The sequence below is a fragment of the Thamnophis elegans genome, chromosome 7, assembly GCF_009769535.1.
Source record: "Thamnophis elegans isolate rThaEle1 chromosome 7, rThaEle1.pri, whole genome shotgun sequence".
In the NCBI taxonomy this organism is placed as follows: Eukaryota; Metazoa; Chordata; class Lepidosauria; order Squamata; family Colubridae; genus Thamnophis; species Thamnophis elegans.
The window spans coordinates 73,701,218-73,726,596 of record NC_045547.1 but is presented as its reverse complement, the minus strand read 5'-3'; positions in this window follow the sequence as shown (position 1 = coordinate 73,726,596).

The following is a 25,379-nucleotide window of genomic DNA, read 5'->3' as shown; positions in this document are numbered from 1 at the left end:
CCTATGGACTTCAACTCCCAGAATCCCCCAGCTGTGCTGGCTGGGGGATTCTGGGAGTTGAAGTCCACAGGATTTAAAGTCGTCAAGGTTGAGAAACACTGTTCTAGTGGCTATTTGCAAAACGCTCTAGGGAAGCAGACAGAACTAATGTAGTGTAGTGTACAATACAGTCTTTTAGAAAATGCTTGGCTCTTTTGCCCTCAAGTCGGTCTCTGTTGTTCTTTTACTTGGTAATGATCATTGTTATTATATCAAATTACTCATCCAGCAAATATTACATATTATTATATCAATTGCAGTACCTGGATAAATAGGGGAAACAAGAAATGGACATCAGTAATAAATGGTAGACATTTGCTGTATTGTTTCAATTCATTTCTTCAGTGAATTGTGTGCCACCATATACACAATTGTTTGCAAAAGTTTAACACAGCGGTATAACCTTCCGATTTTGCTGCTGCTTAAGTCTGTCCTCAAAAATGGATACAGATAATCCTCAATTTACAACTATTTGACCTTTCAAAATTACAAGTGACTTATGAGTGTTTCTCAGAGTTATGACCATTGTAGCATCCCTATGGTCATATCATCAAAATTCAGATGACTGCCTGGCAGCTGATTTATATTTATGACGGTTGTCGTGTTTTGTAACCTTCTGGCAAGCAAAGTCAACGGGGAAGCCAGGTTTATTTTATAATCCTGTTATTAACAACTGCAGTGATTTCCCTTAACAATTGTGGCAAGCAAAGTTGTAAAATGGGGCAAAGCTCACTTAACTTGCTTAGCAGCAGAAATTTTGGGCTCTGTGGTGGTCGTAAATCAGGACTACCTGTATTATCAGGCATCCTGAACCAAGAACGATGTTAGCTACTCAAAGGTTGCTTCAACATGTTTCCTCAACTTTGGCAAACATGGGCCTCCGAGGAGTCTGTTCCAGAGGGATGGAACCATTGTGAATCTAGACTCTAATGGAACCCTCAAAGTCAAGGATCTTCCCATTCAGGGTCATCGTCAAAACAGACCAAGCATCGTACAATTTGTGGACTTCACCTGGCTCCTTCTCAACTCCCAATGTTCTTGGCTTGACCCAGGGTCATTGAAGTTAACTCAACCTGAATCAATAGATGAACCTCTCAGAATGGCTTTGTGCAACCAGGAAGTAGGAGAACCCCTATAAAACAGTGTTCCACATCCCCTTGCAGGAAATCCAGGAAGGTAAGGTGATCAACAGGGACCATGGGCCATGCTTGCTTCCCCTTTCCAGATCCCAGTGAAGATCCTCCCCGATGTGATCTGACACTTGACTGAAAAGGATCTAAATAATTTGCTTCTTCTATAATCTCCGCAGTTGTATTTGTTGGTTAAAAACAATTACCTTGACTGGAAGCAATTCAGAATACCAAAACGAAGATAGCACATGTAAGTAAAAGCATCTATCTATGGAAATGTTGCATATCTCGATCATATTCATGAGATAAACCTAAGAGAGGGAAGGGTTGAATTCTAGATTCACACAGGCTGGCCAATTGTCATTCTTAAGGGATCTTTGTCTCAGTCTGGCACAAATGTTAAAATGGAGTCTGCCCACAGGCCAACAGATAACTAAAACGCATCACAAAGGGAAAAATGCAGGAGCGAAAAGGGAAAAACAAAGTCTGAAATAAGTACATAAATAAGATCGTTTTGGCTGATTGGTGGAGTCAAACTGTCTCCACCTTAACCTAAAATTCTCTGGGAGTGGGGAGACTTTGCTCTCCTAGCTACTGATGGACTCTTCCTTTGCAAAACTCCTCGGTGTCCCTTCAGCAATTATGATTTGATAGGTCTTCTTAACAAATACATTTTGGAGTGCTGTACTTGAAGAAAGTTGTTTTGGATTAATGCCATTTCTTCTGCTACTCCTTAGCTATTGTACTGTGAGTTTGTGACCTGCAATAAAAAAAACATTCATTTATTCATGAGTTTTGTTTTAGCCCCTCCCTGCTGCAAGTTTGGAAATCCAAGGACAGTTCCACCACAGCTAAAAATATTCCCTGTATTGTATTAAATATAGCATTAAATCAATGTTATGTCCTTATTTCTGCCAATGTTATTTTATTGAACTATCAACATCCCTATAGTTTCACAGGGCTGCAACAGCTGGCTTCTACATTCTAATCACTATTTATTGTACATTTCTTCAATTCTTCAAATTCATACCTGCATGCTAGCAAGAGTTAATATAACATGACTAGCAAACTTCCTGCTTCCTACAATGGGAACCCTGCTTCCCATTGGCTAAAGTTTCTTAAATTGACTTTGTCAACAGGATCTCTCACCGCAAAACCATTGTTGCCCCAAAGTCTAATTGGTAAAAATTAAATCCTACTATTAATTGGGAGTCAATTTTCCTGTACAATACTTTCTCAATTAGTAGCACTCCATGGTTATCACACAATGAAATGTATGGAACTAAAAAGATTTATTTTCTTTTAATTCTTTGTTTGCCTTAGCATTGGATCAGCATGGGTGAGAACGTATCTATCAATACGATAGATATGATTATATACTTTCTATTGTACAGATGTTGTGGCATACTGACTCCAATTTGCAATCCAATCGATGAGCTGCGTTTTTAGTATTTTTACAATCTGGAAGGAAGAACTTGCTACTTTTCTGTCATCTGTCATTCCTCATTTCAAATGAAGGTGAATAGGAGATTTCCTAGGTATTCTCTTATAATAGAAAACAAAAAATCTTCTCTCACTGCCCAGAGTTCCTCTCTGAGGAAGATGGGTGGTTAACAAATATGAAATATGTGTAAGTAAGTAAGTACATACGTACGTACAAATGGTTTGTGTGTGAAATCCAACTGGGCTCAACCGGTAGTGGTTTGGCAGTCTGGGTCACTGGAACCAGCCTGCCATGCCCCTGAACTGGTTCTCCTACAGGGCCGCCATCTTGATTCTCGGTTAGTTTAGTTTAGTTTATTAGTTTTGTATGCCGCCCACTCCCGGACGACTCTGGGCGGCTTACAATAAAAAGGGAGGGGGGAATAAATAAGACAATACAACAGTTTAAAAATTACACCAACATACACAAAAGTGGAAAAGCAATATAATACCGAACGAAGATGAGGTGATAAGGAAGATCTTAGAATGCGCGGAGATGGACAAATTGACGAAGGAAATACAAAGGAAGGAGGAATCAGAATATTATTTAGTGTGGGAAAAACAGTACAAATGGTTAGATGACAGAAATAAGAAACTGGGAGTTGTAAAATTAAGGTATAGTAGAAGAATTAGGATACATGCCCAGAACAATTGTAATTGCACATATTCAATTTTTTTTCTTTTTTTAACATTTTGCACATGTGTAGACCTATTTTTGTGCAAAGGTGGGCAAGCGAAGCAGATATGTGCACACAAAATTTTTGCATTCACCAAACTGGCAGTAATGCCAGGAGCAACTCGCCCCTCATCCAGGCTCGGAATGTATATGCAAAATAAATGCATTTATTTAAAAAAAAATCGAGGTGAGATTTTCTCTGGAGTTCCAACTTAAAAAAACCTCTCATTCTCGGGCTGAGCATCTCAGGCAAGTCAACGCAAGGAAAATAATTCTGGAAATATATCAGAACGTCTGGAAGTGGAAGTTAGATAGGTGTTTCTCAACCATGGCAACTTTAAGACATATGGACTTTCCCTCATGCTGGCTGGGGAATTCTGGGAGTTGAAGTCCACCAGGCTTAAAGTTGCCAAGATTGGAGACCCCTGCTCTACACAGATATGTTTAATTAGAATGCTTGTTATTGCTAAGGCAGTTTTTAACTGAAAATCATTTGTTTTCTCCGAAATGGCCATTTGGAGAGTACAGTATATTTGCATGATGAAAAATGATGCTCCTTCTTTTATTGCTCCTGAAAAGATCCTGTTTCCACTTCATTTGGGGGGGGGGGGGAGAGAAAAAAGGGGATTTACTATCACACATGATGGACATGCAAGGCAGCCAAAAAATACTGGACTAAAATTAAAAAGTGGTTGGAAGAAACAACCGAATAGACTGGGAACTGGAGCTATTTTTAGTAGGTTTAATTACAATGAAGTATAGCAGAAAAATACTATACCTAATTCTACATATTACAACAGTGGCCCGAATAACATATACACAAAAGTAGAAAAGCAATATAATATCGAACGAAGACGAGGTGATAAGGAAGATCTTAGAATGTGCGGAGATGGACAAATTGACGAAGAAAATACAAGGGAAGGAGGAATCAGAATATTATTTAGCGTGGGAAAAATAGTACAAATGGTTAGATGACAGAAATAAGAAACTGGGAGTTGTAAAATTAAGGTGTAGTAGAAGAATTAGGATACAGCGAGAAGATGTGGGGGGTAGGAAAGATAAATTAAGATATACTAACATAAGAAAAGCATATACAACATAATTCAGGCAAAATGATAGTCTGATATAAAAAGCTAAATGTAAACAACTGAGGAATAATACATGAAAAGGAGTAAGAAGCAAGGTAACCACAAATGTAAAATTGGAATGTATAGGAGGGGAAATATTCACTGTAATGATACACCGATAAGTAACTGCGGTATGACAAACACATAACTTAAAAGTTACGTGTTTGTCTTTGTTGATGTGTGTGTTTAAAAAAAAATTTAAACGGGGGGGGGACACGCATATTTACTGATCTCAGTAAATGCCAGTGATGATATCACAATAGCACACCCCCAGTGAAACAGTGTATTGATGACGTAACCCAAGGGTTAGCCTTTTCTTATATTCCCATCCCAATGAATGGACTTGGGACTTCGTGAAGACCTATCACAGAATAGCTGAGGAGGCCAGAGATGTCGGTCTGGACATCTGCATTTCATGGCTCAGTTATCAGCACCTGCAGAAAGATCATTCTCCTATTGCAGATGCGGTTTCTCCATGTTTTAGAGATGTGCAGGGCATGCTATTTAGGTCCAAAATAGAGAGTTGTAGCATAAGAGCAACACCCACAGAAAGTCATTGGGGACTTTTTGTGGGTGTTGGACAGGACAGGTACAGTATAGGTGGTACCTTGCTCAATAGTAGTCACTGTGACTACTATCCCACTGTGAGAGGGATCTTGGAGTCCTAGTGGACAATCATTTAAATATGAGCCAGCCGTGTGAAGCAGCTGCCAAAAAAGCCAACACGGTTCTAGGTTACATAAACAGAGGGATAGAATCAAGATCATGTGAAGTGTTAATACCACTTTATAAGGCCTTGATAAGGCCACACTTTGAATATTGCATTCAGTTTTGGTCACCACGATGTAGATAATATGCTGAGACCCTAGAAAGAGTGCAGAGAAGAGCAACAAAGATGATTAGGGGACTGGAGGCTAAAACATATGAAGAACGGTTGAAGGAACTGGGTATGTCTAGTTTAATGAAAAGAAGGACTAGGGGAGACATGATAGCAGTCTTCCAATATCTCAGGGGCTGCCACAAAGAAGAGGGGGTCAAACTACTCTCCAAGGTACCTGAGGGCAGGACAAGAAGCAATGGGTAGAAACCAATCAAGGAGAGAAGCAACTTAGAACTGAGAAGAAATTTCCGGACAGTTAGAACAATGAATCAGTGGAACAGAAGTTGCCTCCAGAAGTTGTGAATGCCCCAACACTGGAAGTCTTTAAGAAGATGTTGGATAGCCATTTGTCTGACTATCTTGACTCAATCCCCCTCAGATGTCCTTGGTTGGAGGTCCTTACTCCCATAGTCCCAATCAAATTTATTTTATTACTTGAAAAAAAACAACAGGTAAATGGGTGGAGAGAAGAGAATATAAGAGAAGTGAAGTTCCTGAGAGACGAAGAGAAAATGGTTGAAAGGAAGAAAGAAAGAAAAGGATTTACTAGTAGAATAGAATGAAATTTGGTAAAGATAGCCAATGTTATATATTCAATACGATGTGAGGGGAATAGATTAATATTACTACTTGCGGATAACTAATTAAATGAAATGCTGTCTATATAAAATTAAGTTGGAGGATATAGGTTATTAATAGTAAAACAGAATAATAGATGGAAATAATATGTTAAATTTGATTCGTTTGGAGAGGCAAATAATGATAATGTTTATATATTAAGAAGAAATTAAAATTAAGCAGGAGAATATGGAATGAAAGTAAGATGACTGAAATGTAAAATGAAAATAGGATGTAAAATGAACTATACATAATAGAAGATGTAATGGGGGGAAGGGGAAATCCAGACAATATTTGTTAATAAAAGAAGTTAAAATATGTAACAAAAAAATAAATAAAAAATCTTCCATTACTTGGAGAACACTCCTGACTACAGCACTGAATGGCCCCCAATCCTCTCCCACCTAGAATATAAAGGGTGGAATCTTGATGACTATCTAATACAATTGCCTGCCAAGTGGTCCATTCTATGGCTGCTACCTGCCTTTGGATTTCAGCTCACCTTGGATGGCAACAGAATATTTGGAGAAGGGAAATTACTGAGCAGGAGGTAGCATCCAGTTGTCAGGCTGGGAACTCTGAAAGCTAAGTTGGTTTGGAACTAGAAATTCTTAGGTCTGTAGGTAAATGGAAGAGGGGGAGGGAAAGAGGAGGAAGAGGAGGAGGAGGAGGTAGAAGGAAGAAGAAGGAAGGAAGAAGGAAGAAGAAGAAAAGAAAGAAGGAAGAAGAAGAAAGAAAAAAGGAAAAGTAAGAAGACAGAAGAAAAAGGAAGAATACAGGAAGAAGGAAGAAGAAGAAAAAGTATGGAAGGGAGAAGGAGAAGGAAAAGAAGAAGAAGAAAGAAAAAAGAAGGAAAAGAAAGAAGAAAGAAGAAAAAGGAGGAAGGAAGGAAGAAGAAAGGAAGGGAGGAGGAGGAGGAGGAGGAGGAGGAGGAGGAGGAGGAGGAGAAGAAGAAGAAGAAGAAGAAGAAGAAGAAGAAGAAGAAGAAGAAGAAGAAGAAGAAGAAGAAGAAGAAGAAGAAGAAGAAATAATAATAATAATCACTTGTAAGAGCATGCCCAGAATCTGAGTTTCTACTATCATATCCTATTTCATTGAAGTGGAAGATTTTGAAGGCACAAATTTCCCCCCGGGGGCAAAGAGTAATGCTTGTATTGAAATTCCAGGGTGAAAGATGGTTTCTCCCAACCTGATAAGAAAGCCTTGAGCAAATCTGGGGCTAAGTCACCAGCTCCTGTAAAGAGGAACCGAAGAAATGCTGTACAGCTCTGCTCCCATCACAACCCTTTGCAGGATTAGCTGCATTTCTTATGGCTGAGGCACTGGGGCTGGTGTGGCTTGGCTTCATCCCTCTTCGGAGGCCTCCTTGGCACTTTCCCGAAGGGGAAGAAAGGAAAGAAGCAAAGCGAAGCCTCACTACATTTTGTTCAACCGGGGAAGCAGGGAGGTTGTGCTGCCTCTTGAAGCAGATTCAGAAAAAGGAGTCATTTTGCGTGGATTTTTATTCCGGCAAAATGCCTCTTGGAAGAATTGCCCAACTACCTAACCTGTCTTTCATTCGTGGATTCAACAATGTATATGTGTGGGTCTTGTTCTTTCTTGCAGTCTACCTGATTGCTTGGATCCAACTCCCCAGCAGAGTTGTGGCAGGGGTGGTCTGTGTTGTCTGTGTGTCAGGCCTGTATTTATATTCCTTTTAGAATTTTGGCCTGCCACACTTTCTCTTATTGCTGTTTCTTTAAGTATAGTCAATGAGAGGGGGGAATAGAAGGAGTAGAATTGTGGAATGTATTGTTTTTCATTCTTTACTAGAAGCAAGGTCATCCTTTGTTCTCCGCACCAGTACACCTAACCGGAAGAAGCTGGGCATGGATGCCAGCGTGGAAGAAGATTGGACCATGTGATGGACTGTGGGTGTGGGGACAAGATCATGAACTTTTAACTGGGTGGGATTCTGATGTAACTTCCAGAGTTGGAATCCCACACAACGATGCCAACATGCCTGTCTTATTAAATTGGAACTTTAAGCATAGTTTTGCCTTCGACTCTGATTTAATTCTGCATGGTATTTGGAACGCTGACAGTGTGTGTTTCTGTATGTGTGTATGAATATTTCCTTTGGAGAGTCCTGATTAGAACTGTAGGAAAAACTATTACTGCCAACCTGCCTTCCATTGAGGACCTGTATATTGCATGAGTCAAAAAGAGGGCTGGGGAAAATATCTACAGACCCTTCATATCCTGGACATAAACTGTTTCATAAACTGCTCCTACCCTCAAAACGACACTATAAAGCACTGCACACCAGAACAACTAGACACAAGAACAGTTTTTTCCCAAAGGCCATCACTCTGCTAAACAAATAATTCCCCCAACACTGTCAAACTATTTACTAAGTCTGCATTACTATTACTATTAGTCTTCTCATCGTTCCTATCACCCATCTCCTCCCACTTATGACTGTAGGACTGTAACTTTGTTGGTTGTATCCTTACAATTTATATTGATATTGTTTCCTAATATGATTTGATTGCTTATTTGTACCCTACGACTATCACTAAGGATTGTACCTTGTGATTCTTGATGAATGTATTTTATTTTTCTTTCTGTACACTGAGAGCTTAAGCACCAAAGACAAATTCCTTGTGTGTCCAGTTGCACTTGGCCAATATGGAATTCTAGTTTATTCTGAATTGATTTGTCAAACTGAACAACTGAACCACTTCAAACAGTCACATGGAATCGATCTGATTCCAAAGTTCCATTGCTCGGGTGCGGGTCCAAAAACACCGCTCTTCCGCCCCTCCGCATCCCCAGTGATTTGAACTGCTTGGCCCAATACGAATCCCGGCTGAACTGAATTGACCTACATGGATTATGCCAATGAAGGTTTCAAGTCAAATGGTTCGGCAGATTGAATCAAGCTGATATACCAAACAGATTCCATCATGATTCATTCCACCAACTGATTTTGTTCAAGAAGATTTGAATCCTGGAAAAGACACGTAGCATCATTTGATGACTTTCCATCCCTACTCCTTCCACCACCTCCTGGTCTTCAATCAACATATTTTTCGGAGTATAAGACACACCCTTTTCCCTCAAAAAAGAGGCTGAAAATCTGGGTGCTTCTTATACACTGAATACAACATTTTTTGCCTCCTGAAACCCTGCCCACTTCACCAAAATGGCCATGCATAGCCTTTAGGAGGCTTCTAGAGTGCTCCTAGGCGCTGGGGAGGGCAGAAATGAGCAAAAAATGGTCTGTGTTTTGCTCAATTTTGCCCCCCCCCCCCAGCTCCCAGGAACACTCTATAAGCCTCCTAAAGGCTATGCATGTCCTTTTTTTTTTTGCTCGTTAAAAGGGCCTGCAAATTTCAGGATGATTTCTGCCCTCCATGAGTTGCTCGTTGGTGGAAAACAAACAAGCCATGTCAAAGATGGCAACCATGTGTGAACAATGTTGCCTTCAAGGAGAACTCTATGGCCCCAATTCCTCCTAGAGAAACTTGAAAACAAAGAAGATGCTCTGGGAGGAAAGCTTTAACTCCTTTGTCATCTCTCTTTCTGGGAAGAGGATAAGTTTAATGTTTCCGATTGTGACTTAAAGCTGTCTGGAGGAAAGTAGACCAACCTCTTTGCTGTGGTCACTTATGCCCTGAAGATTGATGGTGCAGCCAGTGCCTGCAGGAAGTGCCATCTTGAAGCTCTGTTGTGGCCCACCCAAAGATTAGGAGAGTGAGGAGGTGGGGGGGGGGGGGACCTGGGCCAGTTCTGGAGTCTGGGGAAGGCTCTGAAGAGGGCTCTGTGTTGGAGGCAGAGAGGAGGCCAGGGCCTCTGACAGTTATCAGCTGCCTTCGGAATCGGACATCGGTGGGGCAGAAGAACAGCTGGAGCCTGTTCTCAGTGTGTGCATGTGCAGAATTGCCAGACGAAGGGAACAACTAAAGAACAGGGGTCGACTTGGGAGTAAGGCCACAGGTGGACGGTGAATGGCCCCTCCCAGAGGAAATAAAAGAGGAGCAAAAGAGGATTTTGCAGGAGACAATTAGTTCGCTTAATTGGTTCGTGATTCTCTGAGACTCCTTGCCAAGTTTTGCAGATATCAGCCTGGCAGCTCTCCAAGCCAGATAAGGTCTGTGACCGTAAATCCTCCCCTGAAAGACTTTGCTGGATGTGAATGAGCAGAATTCACAGTAAATTAATAACAGGGTTTTTCTGTCAGGACAAGGAGTTTGCTTCATGCTCTTGGGAAGCCTTGGTAGAACACTCTCTGGGGGCAAATAGAGCAGCCACGGCTCCAGGTTTTGTCTTGTTTTTATCACTATTCACACTTATCTCTCACAGGGCATCCCTGGAAGATTAAAAAGTGAGCCAGGGAAGGGAACTATCTTTATTAGCATCAACTCTATTTACACATGGCCATTGGGTGGCTTTCAAAGTGGGGATGGATAGCTGTAGATTGCACCTTATAACCACTTTGGCTGATTGATAAGATGCTTCCTGTTCATCGAGAAAGCAGATGGTTTAAAACCTTTTATTTAGAAGAAGCAGGCGGGCCCTTTTCTCGGTGGGGCCTCAAGATGGAATTGGGGAGAGGAGGTGAAATAGAAATGCTATGGCTATCTTATTCCCTGTGATCTAAGGCAGTGGTGGGATTCATTTTTTTTTACTACCGGTTCTGTGGGTGTGGCTTTGTGGGTGTGGGGTAGCTTTATGGGCGTGGCAGGGGAAGGTTACTGCAAAATCCCCATTCCCTCCCCACTCCTGGGGGAAAGTTACTGCAAAATCCACATCCCCCCACCCCACTAATTTGCTTTCCCGCTCCGTTCTGTTCAGGGTAAAAAAGGAGATCGGCTGGGAGATAGCAGGGGTGGGGCCAGCCTATTTGCTGGTTCTCCGAACTACTCAAAATTTCCGCTACCGGTTCTCCAGAACCTGTCAGAACTGACTGAATACCACCTCCAATCTAGGGATTAAGGTCTTTTAACAGCAATCATCAAAAGATTCCAAGGGCAGATTGTGTGTGGGGAAAGCAGAAGAAACGGTAGAACATATATTCCCGCTGGGGTAAGAAGATTGCATAAATTGATTGAAAACACAGTCGCCCAAATGATTCGATGGAATCATCTGTAAAAATTACCACGTGCCAGTAATGAAAAATAGGTGGGAACTTACTGTACATTGAAAAAGTAGTCGAAAACGAGCAGGTTAAAATATTGTGGGATTTACTGAATACACGACACGTCAGATTTAACAGTGGTTGAAAAGATGAAGTCTGGATAATTGATGTGGCAATACCAGAGGATAGAATAGAGTAATGTTAATAATAGAATGTAATAGAATTCTTTATTGGCCAAGTGTGATTGGACACACAAGGAATTAGTCTTTGGTGCATAGGCTCTCAGTGTACATAAGAGAATAAAACACATTAATCAAGAAAAAAAGATACAAGAACTAAGTGATAGTCAAGGTTACTAATAAGCTATCAAATTGTATTAGGAAAGAAAAAAGTAATAATGTAATTTGAAAGATAGAAGCAACATGGTTGTAGCATAAGTGTGGAGAGATAGATACTAGGAAGGAAGGGAAGAACATTAGTAATACAGGCTTAGTAAATAGTTTGACAGTGTTGTGAGAATTAGTTGTTAAGCAGAGTGATGGCATTTCCCAGCATGAGGCTCTTCTCCAGGGAGTCTTTCCTTCTCATTAGGTGGCCAAAGTCTTTGAGTTTCATCTTCAGGATCTGACCTTCTAAAGAGCAGTCAGGGTTGATCTCCTCTAGGACTGGCTGGTTTGATTGCCTTGCAGTCCAAGGGCCTCGCAGGAGTCTTCTCCAGCACCATAGTTCAAATGCCTCCGTTATTTGGCGCTCAGCCTTCCTTATGGTCCAAATTTCAGAGCCATCGATTGCAACTGGGAAAACCATAGACTTAGCTATACACACTTTTGTTGGCAGGGTGATGTCTCTGCTTTTTAGTATGCTGTCTAGATTTGACATAGCTTTCCTCCCCAGGAGCAAGCATCTTTTAATTTCTTAGCTGGAGTCACCATCTTTGGTGATCTTGGAGCCCAAGAAAATAAAATATGTCATTACCTCCATTTCTTCCCCATTTATTTGCCAGGAATTGAGAAGGCCAGATTCCCTTGATCTTAGTTTTCTTAATTTTGACTTTCAATCCAACTTTTGCACTCTCCTTCTTCACCCACATCAGGAGGCTCTTGAGTTCCTCTTCACTTTCTGCCATTAGAGTGGTATCATCTGCATATCTGAGGTTGTTGATATTTCTCCGAGCAATCTTAATTCCAATTTTTGCTTCATGAAACTACGATTGCAATCTCATAATTCTAATTTGTGGCACTGCACTGCTATTATTTGGCTATAATAATAATGGGAATAATAATGGGGATTCACAATGTTTGGTCCTTTAATTTATTAAATTGCAATATTCCAGGAAAGTCCTTTCAGTGGATTTTTTAAAAAAAGGCCTTGAATAACCAGGAAAACAACTTTTATTTATTTTTTATTAAAAAGTTTTTTATTAAACACACATTAAAACATTGGACACAGTGTAATCGCCCTGGCCATGTTTTTGCCATACATACCAGAATATGTACTTGAGAGACCGCCTGCTGCCAATCACCTCCACTAGACCGATTAGATCCCACAGATTAGGCCTCCTCCGAATTCCATCCGCCGGCCAGTGCCGTCTGGCGACTACCCGGAGGAGAGCCTTCTCTGTGGCTGCTCCGACCCTCTGGAACGAACTCCCCGGGAGATTCGAACCCTCACCACCCTCCAGGCCTTCCGCATAGCCCTTAAAACCTGGCTGTTCCAACAGGCCTGGGGCTAAAGAGCTGTTGCCCACCCCCGTCTCGAATGGTATGACTGTTGTGTGTTTTTAAATTATGTATTGTTATGTTTCGTCTTTCATCTTTTGTCTGTACCCCCCCTTCCCTGATTTGAATTGTGAGCCGCCCTGAGTCCCCCTCGGGGGAAAAGGGCGGCATATAAATATAATCAAATCAAATCAATCAATCAAATCAAATCAAATATAAAGTTAAATATTATAACCCCCATGCTTATTTACAATTGGTCTATTCAGTATTTACAAATATAAGGATATCGTATTTCTATCCACGGTGCTCTGTTTTTGTCTTCAACATTTTCACTCTTACGATTTCATACATAATTCTAATCTCCATTCTATAAATCTTACTCATTGCTTATTTTGGGGCTTTCCTTTTTTTTGTTCCAACCACTGATAAAATTTATCCCAGATCTTATAATATTCTGATTCGCCTCTATTTGTGAGAAACCTTTTTAAAACTAATATTACTTCAGCTGTTGTGGTGGTGGGGGGGGAACACTGTTCTAAAGGCATGCTTTCTAATTCTCCTCACATGCCTCCAAAAAAGGAAGTTGGTTTAGTTGCAGGCTGTTAGCTACTGTAAACCACGCTGATATTGTTTGCTAAATCATGGTTTGCTGAACAATAAGTTGCTGTTGGAAAAGTTGGATTTCCAAACATATTAACTATGAATGTGGCTTACAACTCATTTTGTTGTAAACCACGATATATGGGTTATTTTGGCCAGCTGTAGCTATGCAAACCATGGGAGTGCTGTCCTTTCACACACACACACACCCCAGATGCAATTTGGACACAAATATGGAAATGTGGTGTTTTATCAGAGCACAATTTGGACACAAATTTAAGTGGCTAGTTATCACATGCAACATTCTATGAATGTATAAAGAAAGAGATAGATACTGCTTAAGAAATAAATGCATTTAATTTATCCACTCCTACCAATTCCCCTCAAATTTGGCCACTTACTCATGAGCAAGCCCCATCAGGTTTACTGGTGTGTATGTGTGTTTGTGAATGAGTGTGAGAGAAAACGAGCCTAAGGCTATGCAAGATTTTGTGAAAATCGGTGGAGTTGCTATCTTTTTGGCAGATAGGAAGAGTCCCCTCCCGTCCATTATTTTTATGGTTTCAATTTTTAAAAATCACCCTTTTTCTTCTTACTTACTTACTGTATTTGGTTTGTGTGATTTTGATTGTATGAGGAGCCCAGAACCACTTATGCTGGATGGATATTGTTGTTAGTCGCTAAGTTGTGCCGGACCCATCGCGACCCCATTGACAACATTCTTCCATGCCTTCCTGCCCTCTACCATCCTCCATTTAAGCTCACGGCTACTGCTTTGGTGAACTCCATCCAGCCACCTCATTCTCTGTCGTCCCCTTCTTCTTTTGCCCTCAATCTTTCCCAGCATGAGGCTCTTCTCCAGTGAGTCCTTCCTTCTCATTAGGTGGCCAAAGTATTTGAGTTTCCTCTTCAGGATCTGGCCTTCTAAAGAGCACTCAAGGTTGAACTCCTCTAAGACTGACCAGTTTGATCGCCTTGCAGTCCAAAGGACTCTCAGGAGTCTTCTCCAGCACCAGAGTTCAAAGGCCTCCATTCTTTGGCACTCTGCCTTCCTTAAGACCCAGTTTTCACAGCCATATATTGCAACTGGGAAAACCATAGCCTTGACTACATGCACTTTTGTTGGCAGGGTGATGTCTCTGCTTTTTAGTATGCTGTCTAGATTTTCCATATATTTCCTCCCCAGGAGCAAGCCTCTTTTAATTTCTTGGCTTCAGTCCCAATCTGCAGTGATCTTGGAGCCCAGGAAAATAAAATCTGTCCCTACCTCCATTTCTTCCCCATCTATTTGCCAGGAATTGAGAAGGCCAGATGCCATGATCTTCGTTTTCTTAATGTTGACTTTCAAGCCAACTTTTGCACTCTCCTCCTTCACCCGCATCAGGAGGCTCTTTAGCGCCTCTTCACTTTCTGCCATTAGAGTAGTAGGCTGTCTAGATTTGCCATAGCTTTCCTCCCCAGGAGCAAAAACAGAAGCAGAGTAACTTCTTGAATCAGGAGTGAAAGGTCTTCAAAGAAAAAAACAGAAATCTAGATATTAATTATATTCTTTTTTTCCCCCAAACCAACCGGTGGGCCTTCTCTCTTTGGTCAAGGGTCCCAGCGCACAGGGGCAGGGGGTTGCAAAGGAAATTTGGCACCTCAAAAGGGGGGGGGGCTGGTTCCCCCACCCCACCCCACCCTCTCTTCTGAGCTGTGGCCCCTTCAGGCTTGAGAAGCCGAACTGCTAGGAGAGCAGCTTTTCTTCTTTTCCCCAAGCAGGGAAGAGAGCGAGGTGTGTCCGCGGGCGAAGGGTGCGCGAGGCGGGTGCAGGCGGGAGCGCGCGGCGGCGCGCGGCGGCGCGGGCGCGCCAGATCTTCCCTACCTGGAGCTCGCAGGTCGCAAGAGAGGCGGCGGCGCGGGTTACCTGCAGGAGTCCCCGTCCTCCCCCCCCCCCCGCCCTCAACTCCAAGCCAGCCCGGCTTTGAAGCTCCAGCAGTCCCCGCCGCCTCGTCTTGCTTGCCCCGAACTTTGAAGGGCTTCTTGGCTCGGCTCGGCTCGGCAAGGCAAGGGAGGAGAGGGGAGGAGGGCAGCATGGTTGGCCCGGGCCGGCGCTGCTGGAAAGCTGCGGGGCTTCCACTCGGGTCCGCCGGAGGAGCAGCGCCCCAGAGGCTCCCGGCTGGGATTTAATCGGCCGAGGCCGTTTCCTTGGCTCCTGCCTGCACCCCGCAAGTCCCCGGCGCGCGATTTCGTGTTATATGGCTCACCCCCCGCCTTCCTAGAACATGCACAGAAACTCCCGCAAGTGGATTTTCTACGTGTTTCTCTGCTTCGGAGTCCTCTACGTCAAATTAGGGTGAGTACCTGCACGGGGCTCTTTGCAAAGCCCGATCGCGTGGATTTCTTTTTTTTTTTGAGGGGGGGGGGGCGGTTATGCAGAGGAAAGGAAAGGGAATGAATTGGGGCTGGGGGGGGGGGAAGAAGCGGGGCTTTGGAAAGAGGCGAACGCCCCGGAGTTTCTCCCCCACGCACCCACCCCGAGTTTGGTGGGAGAGGGAGGGTCGCCCCCTTGGGGGAAAGGCAGAGGTGGGGAAGAGAGAAATGTCCCTGCGGAGGAGATCCGCCGAACTTCCCAAAGATTAAGGCTTGCAAATCGATTCTGAGAAAGGAGGGGGAGGCGAGGAGGCTGCGTTGCGGGCTTTGCGCGCCTTCCTAACCCTGGACGGGATCCTAAAGGCTCCGGTGGCTCTGGAAGCAGCGGCGTTTGCTTTGGATTTGGAAGCAAGGATAGGGAGACCCGCACACGCGCACACGCATACAGAGCAGAGACTGGGAACGCGCGGCTTCCGAGCCTCCGGGATTGCGCGCGATCCAGCCGCCTGCCTGCCTGCCTGCCCGCCTGCCCTTATCGCGCAAGGGCGCCGAGCCTCGCAGCCACGAAGGGCTTCTTCGGAAGAAAAAAGGGGCCGGGGCTCCGATCCCGTAGGACGGACGGACTGGGAGTGGGGGGGGATCGCGGCTTCCCCGCCGGATCAAGCCGGCGGCGACTCTTCCTTGCGAGAGAAACGCGCTCCGGGAGCGGTTTGCAACTTTGCAAAGGGAGCCCACTCTTCCCTTTTTTAGGAAAGGGGGAAGAAGACGGCCCCCCCCCCATGGAAATCAACAGCAGCGGGTCTCCTGTTCATCCCCCCCCCCAAACAAAGGGGGCAGAGAGAGAGAGGGAGGCATTTATGACATAACACCCACGGAAGGGGGTCGGTATGTTTTGGGGTGGGTGGGGGGACAGGGGACGGTCCCGGTGGCTGAGCTGATCGTCCGGCTGCAGGTGCGCTGTGTGTGTGTGTGTGTGTGTGTGATCAGCCCTGTTCTAGGGTCCTCTGGGCTGCTTTGGGAAATGGGGGGGGGGTCCCCTACGCCCCTGCGCGCCCCCCACCCACCCACGAGCGCCTCCGAATCAACCTGCAGAAGCCGCGGAGGGCAGGAGGAGACGTCCTGCTGGGAAAGGAGGGTGGGCGCCCCTGGCCGAGCTTTTCCTCCCGGCTCCAGACCGAAGGGCGCCCCTAGCTGAGCGATGGCCTTGGGGGTGGGTAGGTGGAGGTCCCCCCGAGATCCTGCCTTGCCCTGAGCGAAGGTCTGCACCCCCCTTTTTTTGCCTCTGGCGCTTGGACCGCCGTTGGCTCCCTCTTCCCCTTCCCCGCGCCCTCGCCAGCTGGCTCGGTGCACTCGCCTGCCCGCCTTAGTTGAATTTCCACATTCCTTTGCGGCAGCCGAGTTCCTACCTGTACAGCTTTCCAGATCCCTTGCTGCCTCTCCTCCTCCAACACCCCCCCCCCCACTCTCCCTGCAGCTCCCCCTCTTTTTTTGGCAGGCTGGGGATTAGTTGGGTGTCCTCCCCCCCATCCCCCCTCCTGGAGACATCCAGGGACCCTGGTGGGGCTGCAGGGCTGTTTGACAAGGGACGCCCCCCCCCCCTCCACTCCTTGGCCTGGCTGAAAACTGCGGATAAAATGATAGTAAAAGGTAAAGGTTCCCCTGGCACATATGCGCTAGTCATTCCCGACTCTAGGGGGCAGTGCTCATCTCCGTTTCAAAGCCGAAGAGCCAGCGCTGTCCGAAGATATCTCCGTGGTCATGTGGCTGGCATGACTAAACGCTGAAGGCTCAGAGAATTCTGTTACCTTCCCACCAAAGGTGGTCCCTATTTTTCTACTTGCCTTTTTATGTGCTTTCCAACTGCTAGGTTGGCAGAAGCTGGGACAAGTAATGGGAGCTCACTCCGTTAAGCAGTGCTAGGGATTCGAACCGCCAACCTTTCTGATCAACAAGCTCAGCGTCTTAGCCGCTGAGCCACCACGTCCCTGATAAAAATGATATTGCCTGCCTTATTCCAACCTTGGCCACCAAGGGGTGTTTTTGTCTGTGTGTGTGTGTGTGTTTTCTGCAGAATAAGGTCAAAAAAGTCAGGATGGCGGGCACTGCGGTGTAATCAAAGCTCAGCCTGTTTTCGATGCATTTCAATGGGGAGGATCATGCGTTGGTCATGTTGTGGCCAACATCTTGAATTTGTGGACTGCCCCCCTCCTGCGGAACCCCTGTCTGGCTTGGAAAGCCCTCCACCCCCTAAAATGCCCATCTAAAACTTCCAGATTGCCAGATGCCCCCTGCTTCCTTCCCTGTTACACCGGAGGATGTTAAAGAGGAGAATAAACAAGCAGAGAGATGGAGATGCTCAATCCCACTCTTTTTCTGCTGGGACTGGCTGGTCATCTTCCTCAGTCCGGAGAGAAACGTGTCCTGGGAATTTCTTTTTTTCTGCTGCGTCCACCTGCAAAATTCTGGCTTGGGGGGGGAAAAAAGTAAATTGGCTTGAGGTTTGCTGCCCCTGTTTGCATCCTCAAAAAAAAACAAAAAACCACCCTTTGCCTTATTCTTTCAACCCGGGACAAATTAAGGAAAGCAAGCATGCAAAAAAAAAACAACCCTTTGCTTTGTCTTCCCCCCCCCCCCCCCCGCAATTTTGGTCATCTTTGGTAGGTTCTGCAGGATCTTGTCGCATTATAGCAATAGCAATAGCAGTACGACTTATATACCGCTTCATAGGACTTTCAGCCCTCTCTAAGTGGTTTACAGAGTCAGCGTATTGTCCCCAACAATCCGGGTCCTCATTTTACCCACCTCGGAAGGATGGAAGGCTCAGTCAACTTTGAGCCGATGAGATTTGAACAGCCGAACCGCTGAACTGCAGTCAGCTGAAGTAGCCTGCAGTGCTGCATTTAACCACTGCGCCACCTCGGCTTTCAGCGGAAAGCTCCAGCTCAGCCTCTGTGAATAAGCCAGTCATGTAGCAATAGCACTTAGACTTATATACAAGCAAGTCCTCGACTTACGACCATAATTAAACCCATTTCTGTTGCTAGGTGAAACGTTTTGCCCAATGTTACGGTTTTTTCCTGCCCCAGTCGTTAAGCGGATCGTTGCAGTTGCTAAGTTTGGAACACGGTTGTTAAGTGAATTTGTCTTTCCCATTAACTTTGCTTATTGGAGGTTTCCCCAAAAAGGGGGATTGCGGGACCCCGGGACACTGCAACCATCATAAAATACCTGCCAAGCTTCTGAATTTTGATCACATGACCATGAGGATGCTGCAATGGTTATAAGTGTGAAAAATGGTCGTAAGTCCCTTTTTTCCAGTGCTGTTGCAACTTGAATGGTCATTAAATGAACTGTTGAAAATCGAGGGCTACCTGTACTGTTTCACAGTGTTTTATAGCCCTTTCTAAGCAGTTCACAGAGTCAGCATAGTGTTCCCCGGTAATCTGGGTCATCTTTGAGCTAGTCAGGATCGAACTGCTTGCTGTGGGCAGATTTAGCATGCAATACTGCATTCTAACCACTGTGCCCACCATGGCTCTTGGTGATGCCCTTAATTCTGCTTCCATTGCAATATCATGTTCTGCTTTAGTCACAACACAGACCCTCCCCGATAACGCTTGCATTTTCAGAGGGCAACGCAATCACTAACCACTCATCCTAACGTAGGGTTGGTTGAAGATGGGCACTGCTTGGATCGCTGCATTTAGCCACCCATCCGGTCGTGAAGATGCTCTGTGCTCTTTGCCTTTTCACCCAAGCTGATATTCAGGCCAGGCTTGTAAATGCAGAGAAGGGGTGGAGGATGGTTGTTATTAGTTGCGAAGTTGTGTCCAGCCTATTGCAACCCCATGGACAATGTTCCTCCAGACCTTCCTGTCCTCTACCATCCTCTGGAGTCCATTTAAGCTCACACAGACTGCTTCGGAGACTCCATCTAGCCATCTCCTTCTCTTGTCGTCCCATTCTTCTTTGCCCTCAGTCGTTCCTAGCATGAGGCTCTTCTCCAGTCCTCCCTTCTCATGAGGTGGCCGAAGTATTTGAGTTTCATATTCAAGATGTGGCCTTCTAAAGAACAGTCAGGGTTGATCTCCTCGAGGACTGACGGGTTTGATCTCTTTGTGGTCCTAGGATAAAATAGGGGTGGAGGATGGAAAAGGACTCAAAACTGAGTGAGCTATACCCACACTGGCATGGAAATATTGGCAGCAAGGGCAATTCTCTCCTCTGGGCTGGCAGCACCAGGGGTCAGAATAGAGCTGACAAAATTAAAACAGTTAAAAAACACACACATACTACAATTCCATTAACACCATATTAGGAGAAACAGCAGAAAGCCTGTAATGCATCCTTTAGAGATAGGGCAAGGTTTCCCAACCTTGGCATAGCTGGCTGGGGAATTCTCGGTGTCGAAGTCCACACTGTTCCGAGCGAGGCTTCCCAAGAGTATGAAGCAAACTCCCTGTTCTGACAAAAAACCCTTTTATTAATTGACTGTGAATTCTGCTCATTCACATCCAGCAAAGTCTTTCAAGGGAGGATTTAAAGCCACAAACCTTATCTGGCTTGGAGAGCTGCCAGGTGGATATCTGCAAAACTTGGCAAGGAGTCTCGGAGAGTCACGAGCCAATTAAGCGAACTGATTGTCTCCTGCAAACTCCCCTCCCCTTTCGCTCCTCTTTTATTCCTCTGGGAGGGGCCATTCATCGTCCACCTGTGGCCTTCCTCCCAGGTTGACATCTGTTCTTTAGCTGTTCCTTTTGTCTGGCAACTCTGCGCATGTGCACACTGGGAACAGGCTCCAGCTGTTCGTCTGCCTCACTGATGCTGACTCTGAAGGCAGCTGATAACTGGCATCCCCATTCTGCTTCCGACACAGAGCCTTCATCAGAGCCTTCCCCAGACCGCAGGACTGGTTCCTTCCCAACCACTTCATTGTCCGAATCTGCTACCAGCTCCGCTGGCTGCTGGAGGGCCACAACACACATGCCTTAACGGTTCAAGATAGGGAAATGCTGCTCTAGTAACAACTGAGACTCTTCTCAATTGAGCTCCTGTGTGTCCAAATGAATGCTAAGCATGTGTTTTAAAAGTCACACGTAGTGCTTTTTTTAAAGGAGTGCTGAACCCAAGACACAGACTTAAGTAGTGAGACACATTATGGACACATTGGGAAAGGCAGATGTACACTTTGGAGCTAAAGTATGTGATAATCAGAGAAATAACACCCACAGTGGCCTGCAGTGACCAGATTTTAACTGCTCAGCATTCCATCAGCCACATTATCTATGAAGTATTCTAGATTGTGTCTGTCAAATAAGACCATTTATAATTAGCAATAGCAATAGCAGTTAGACTTATATACCGCTTCATAGGGCTTTCAGCCCTCTCTAAGCGGTTACAGAGTCAGCATATCGCCCCCACAGTCTGGGTCCTCATTTCACCCACCTCGGAAGGATGGAAGGCTGAGTTAACCTTGAGCCGGTGGGATTAGAAACCGCTGAACTGCAGATAACAGTCAGCTGTAGTGGCCTTCAGTACTGCATCCTAACCACTGCGCCACCTCGGCTCTGGCAAATTCATTTGCAGTATTTGCAGTTTAAGGTAAAGGTAACGATTCCCCTCGAACATATGTGCTAGTTGTTCCTGACTCTAGGGGGTGGTGCTCATCTCCGTTTCAAAGCCAAGAGCCAGCGCTGTCTGAAGACGTCTCCGTGGTCGTGTGGCCGGCATGACTCAATGCCAAAGGCGGACGGAACGCTGTTACCTTCCCACCAAAGGTGGTCCCTATTTTTTCTACTTGCATTCTTACATGCTCTCGAACTGCTAGGTTGGCAGAAGCTGGGATAAGTAATGGGAGCTCACTCTTATGCAGCGCTAGGGATTCGAACCGCCGAACTGCTGACCTTTCTGATCGACAAGCTCAGCGTCTGATTTGTAGTTTAGTTCCCATTTAAAAAAACATTTCAGAATGGTTTTTTTTAAATTCAAACTCTCCATTACAACTATTGATAAAAGCATATGTTGAATAATATTTTTTAAAATTTAAAATAAAATAAGGAACAGAATAATGACGCATAGAGGAACAGCAGGAGTGGAGAATTTTTGATAGAGCACAGCAGCTTTAGTCAGTGATTATAAGTCCGAAACAAATTTCTGTGCGCCGCTGAAAAAATAAAAACAAAACATTTTGTGACATATAATAGTTATCCATTCAAAGGAAGCCTACCTGTCTTTTGCATATTCTTGGAATGTTATACAGATAGTCCGGTTGTTGGGTGGCATGACCATGGTGGGCGTGGCCTAGTTGGCCTCCTGAACCGTGGTGGTGGGGGCTTTTTGCACTCCCCAGCAGGGGAAGGGTTCTAGAAAGGCATTACTGCCAGTTCACTCGTGCAGTGCACTGCACGTGAATGCACACTTCAATGGAAATTGTTCTATGTATGCACAACTCCAAAAAATGGCAGTGGTGACTGCGACGATTGGGGGAACTGGTTCGGGGGCGTGGCCAGCCTGGGTCGCTGCCAGTTCTGCAACCCAGGCTGCTATATCACTACTGGTTTGGCCGAACTGGTCCAAACTGGTCGGAACCCACCTCTGCTCCCCGGGCTCCAGACGCTTTCCTCGAGCTTCCAACAGGGCAAAAATGGCTTCTCCAGGCTCCAAAGGTTGCCTGGAGAGTTCCAGTAGGCCCATTTTTCACCCTCCCTGAGCCTCCGGTGCAACCCTGCACTTACCTGCATCCAAAATGGGCTGCGTGGGGATTCATGGGAGGGGTGGGGTGGGAGGGGCCAGCCAGGTGTGGGATTTGGGGGTTCTCCGAACTGCACAGAATCTTAGAATTGCAATGGCGAAGGGCTGGTGAAATTAAACAGTATAGAAAGCTAGCTAGCTAGGAAGGAGATATCGGTTTCTCTATGTATCTAGTGGCCTTTGTTGTTGTGGCCAGCGGAGCTGGCAGCAGATTCGGACAGTGAGGAGGTTGGGGAGGAACATGGGCCAGTCCTGAAGTCTGGGGAAGGCTCTGATGAGGGCTCTGTGTCGGAGGCAGAGAGGGGGGCAGAGCCATATGCCAGTTATCAGCTTCCTTCAGAGTCAGACATCAGTGAGGCAGACAAACAGCTGGAGGCCTGTTCCCACTGTGTGCATGTGCAGAATTGCCAAACAAAGGAACAGCTAAAAAACAGGGGTCGACTTGGGAGTAAGCCACAGGTGGATGATGAATGGCCCCTCCCAGAGGGAATAAAAGAGGAGCGAAAGGGGAGTGAAGTTTGCAGGTGACAATTAGTTCGCTTAATGGTTCGTGACTCTCCGAGACTCCTTGTCAGGTTTGCAGATATCAGCCTGGCAGCTCTCCAAGCCAGATAATGTCTGTGACTGTAATCTTCCCTTGAAAGACTTTGCTGGATGTGAATGAGCAGAATTCACAGTCAATTAATGAAAGGGGTTTTGTCGGGACAAGGAGTCTGCTTATGCTCTTGAGAAGCCTCGGTCAGAACATTTGTCTATCAGTGCAAGTCTGGTGGTAAGGCCATGGGGCTTACTTCTGAGAAGGCACTTCTAGTCTTCATCCCTAGGGCAAGGGGCTTATGATTCAGCAGACTTGGCTACCTTATCTAAGACTAGGAGCTAAGGAGGTACTTCAGAAACCCCAGTCAAAAGACAAACATACATTCTGGAACAAGGCAATATGTAGATGAAAATCACTAGGAATTCAGACCATTGGGAGCTTCCAATTCTTTTTCTCCAGATGGGAAAAAAAACAAATCTTGCTTCCAGAAGCATTGCTTTGAGTAGTGAGCCTGCCTAACCATGGTCACCCCTCTGATAATTCCAGCACACTCTAAAATTGGTTGTCAGTTGGAAAAGTTGCAAGTAGATTCCTGAGATTTTGCAACCATTAGTTCATTGTTTTTCCAAATTATTGCCTGGGGGAACTCCGGGAGTTAAGGCCACACTTTTAAAGTCATCAAGTTTTGAAAAAAACAACAACACTACATTGGACAAAGATGAAACTCAATTACTTTGGCCACCTAATGAGAAGGAAGGACTCACTGGAGAAGAGCCTCATGCTGGGAAACGATGGAGGGGGACAAAAGAAGAAGGGATGACAGAGAATGAGGTGGCTGGATGGAGTGACCGAAGATGAGATTAAATGGACTCCAGAGGATGGTGGAGGACGGGAAGTCCATGTGTTGGCAATGGTCGGACACGACTTCTCAACTAACAACATCCTATGTTAAGGTTTAGCTAGCAGGTTGATTTCAAAAATTTTAGGGGTAGAATCAGCAGAGCCTGAAAGTCAATGTGCTAAAGAGCTTGAGTTTAATCTATGTCAGGTTTTCCAACCTTGGCAGCTTTAAGATGGTGGATTTCCACTCCCAGAATTCCCCAGCCAGCAAGATGTTGAAGTCCACATGTGTGAAAGATTCTGAGGTTTGAGAAACTCTGGTCTGTGTAGGTCTTCTCCTATCTTTTATGAACTGGGATTTTTTTTTTTTAAAAAATAGTTTTTTGCTTTCTCTCCTGCTATCTCTGCATAGATATAGGTCAAAAGGTATTCAGATCTTCAGTTTGCGTTGAGAAGCTACTTCTCAACATAGCCATGATCTTGTTTCCCAGAAATCATTTTGTACAGTGATTTCTCTGTTTGAGACTGTCCCCCTCTGATTGGTTAAAATTGGGGTGAAATTCAGCCGGTTCTGACAGGTTCTGGAAAAACCGGAAGCGGAAATTTTGAGTAGTTCGGGGAACTGGCAAATACTGTCTCTGACTGACCCCAGAAGTGGGGAGGGAATGGGGATTTTACATTATCCTTTCCCTGGAGTGCTGAGGGAATAGGATTTTAAACAGTATCCTTTCCCCTGGAGTGGGGAGGGAATGGGGTTTTTTGCAGTATTCTTCCCCTGGAATGGGGAGGGAATGAAGATTTACAATATCCTTCCCCTGGAATGGGGAGGGAATTGAGATTTTACAGTATCCTTCCCCGGGAGTGGGGAGGGAATGGGGATTTTACAGTGTCCTTCCCCTGGAGGGGGAGAGAATGGGGATTTTGCAATATCCTTCCCCTAGAGTGGGGAGAGAATGGGATTTTACAGTGTCCTTTCCCTGGAGTGGGGAGGGAATGGGGATTTTACAGTATCCTTCCCCTGGAGTGGGGAGAGAATGGGGATTTTGCAATATCCTTCCCCTAGAGTGGGGGAGAATGGGGATTTTACAGTGTCCTTCCCCTGGAATGGGGAGGGAATGGAGATTTGTTCCTTCCCCTGGAGTGGGGAGGGAATGGGGATTTTACAGTGTCCTTCCCCTGGAGTGGGGAGAGAATGGGGATTTTGCAATATCTTTCCCTAGAGTGGGGAGAGAATGGGGATTTTACAGTATCCTTCCCCTGGAATGGGGAGGGAATGGAGATTTTACAGTATCCTTCCCCTGGAGTGGGGAGGGAATGGGGATTTTACAGTGTCCTTCCCCTGGAGTGGGGAGAGAATGGGGATTTTGCAATATCCTTCCCCTAGAGTGGGGAGAGAATGGGGATTTTACAGTGTCCTTTCCCTGGAGTGGGGAGGGAATGGGGTTTTTGCAGTATTCTTCACCTGGAATGGGGAGGGAATGGAGATTTTACAGTGTCCTTCCCCAGG